Raw genomic sequence first — 2,413 nt, forward strand, 5'->3', positions numbered from 1 at the left:
GGTGTGTGCCTGTAATCCCAGCTACTCAGAAGGCTAAGGCAGGAGAAACCTTTGAACCTGGGAGGCAGAGGATGCAGTAAGCTGAGATCGCACCACTACACACCAGCCTGGGCGACAGAGCACAACTCTTATCTCACAAAACAAAACAAAACAAAACGAAATTTTCCATCTTTAAAGTATCTGAAATCTCTAAAGACCTGGTTAGGAATGGGTGCCAGAAACATATAGCAGCCATTCGCTAGAATGTATTAAATGAAAAAACTTTATAAGTTTGTCTTGGGGGTGAAGACAAGACAAATTCTTTAAGAACACTGCCATCAAGAAGCCCAGGAAGAGATGGGCATGCAGGGTGTTAACCTGTGCACTGGATTTAGAGGAGCAACCAAGCATAGACATTTGTAATTCTCGGATGTTCCCTATTTTACGGAGTGGTTGCTTCCTGGGTGAGAGATCTGACTTGAGTCTGTTGAGACTGGAGAGGCCAGGTACCAAGCACCCACACTCGTGGGAAACTGGCTTCCTGATAACATCTTCTATTTCACCTAAATCTGAACTGCTTTCTTGTCTTCAGCTCAATATAGCCTAACATCTAATTCATGTTTGCTCCCTTTGCTGGACAATCCCCATTCCAAATAAGACAGCTTTAGTGACTCAGCTGGAAGGCCCCACTTCCTTTTGTTAATTCCTAGCTACAGGAAAATAAAAGTGGTAAATGAGTCTTACAGACACCAAGCCTAGGACTGGCAAATAAGCATACTTGAGCTGCTGGTAGTGAAGCTTATTTTCTACTTCTCCTGGGAACTGCCATTTCTTACTACCCCTCTCAAAAACAGCAAGTAGCTTTGGGGAGTTTGCTTTCTATCCCAGTAATTGTTTTTGATAGTAATCTATCTTTCAGCTTATCTAGATTAAACCTAGCTCCCTATTGACCTGGCTTCCTCCTCAGTTGGGGTGTGGTGCTTTTAAGATACATCCATACATTCTTTGCTACTGCTCCATTGGGGTAGAGGGATGTGTAATTCCTCTCTCATTGAGAGCAGGCTGGACTTAGTGGCTTGCTTCTAAAGACTGGGATAAGAAGTGATGGTGTGTCCTTTCCAAGACTGTCTTAAAAGGCACTGCAGCTTTTCTCCTGGCCCTGCCCCCCATCTCTGGAATCTGTGGCTCAGGGAGAAGCCAAGGTGTCATGGTGTGAGGCCACTCATGCAAAGACCCACATGGGAAGAAACTGAGGGATCCTGCCAACAGCCACAAAAAGAGAACTTGGAAGTGGATTCTCCAGCTCCAGGTGACTGCAGCCCTTGCCCGTATCTTGACTGTTAACTTCATGATACCCTGGGCCAGAACCATCACGTTAAGCTACTCCCAAATTCTTAACCCACAAAAACGGACAGATAATGTTTGCTATTTTAAGATACTAAATTTAGGGTAATTTGTTACATAGCAGTAGATAACTAGTACAGGTGGAAGGACAAAATTCTTGGCTTGGAAGCCCAACACCTAGAAGCCAGCTTCTCTGTATCTGTGCCTTTGAAAATGCTGTACATATTTAAACAGAATGAGAACTGGTGAACTCAATGACCCACACAATAAAGAAGGCAGAACCATGACAATGCATGTCTGCTGCTGGAATTTGGAGGGAAGTCGTTTCTCATTAAGACCGAATGTCCCCACAACAATAGAAGCACGGGTTCCCCATAAAAAGAAAACTACATATGGTCACTAAAGTGGTGAGAACTGTCTCAGTCAAGTGGCAACTTAAGGGTGTTCCTTCCCTCTAAAAAAGCCAGGACACATCATTCATTCAGGGTTCCATCTGTGAGGTTCCCTCCAAACATGCAGAGGTAAACCACCAAATGGACTCTGGCTTGTTCTAAAAATAATTCTATGAGGCATGACACAAAGGTATCATCTATTGGAAGTTTATCTCATGCCTTGTGAAATTATTTTTTAAATGCCAACTTATGAAGGTCAAAGGCTGTCTAGAGGTGGTCTCCGGGAAAGAATTGCACCAAGCCGTAAGGAGGTCCTTGCAGAGAAGGATAAGGGATTGGACAGCTGCTGCATTATACAGCTGACACTCCCAAGAAATACTAAAAACATGCCTTCTAATTAGGGGGCCACATGCAGAAGAAGCTCCCCAAGATGGCAAGAAAAGAAAAAGGGCATCTTGACACTACTCAAGCTCATGCTTTAAATCCATTTTCCACTGTTCAGTGAGGAAGCCAAGTTTTCACACATAGCAATAAAGATCAAGAGTTCACTCTTCCACTCACTGACTGCTAGTTGGGTCAAATTCCACAGGATGCCAAGGCCAGTGTATGAAGAATGAAAAGCTTCATTCCCAAAGAATCAGGCTCCCCAGGGTGCAAAGAGGTCCTGAGCATGCTTTTTATGTAAATTACAGCGCAAC

Source organism: Cebus imitator, unplaced genomic scaffold (genome assembly GCF_001604975.1).
Source record: "Cebus imitator isolate Cc_AM_T3 unplaced genomic scaffold, Cebus_imitator-1.0 Scaffold215, whole genome shotgun sequence".
Lineage (NCBI taxonomy): Eukaryota > Metazoa > Chordata > Mammalia > Primates > Cebidae > Cebus > Cebus imitator.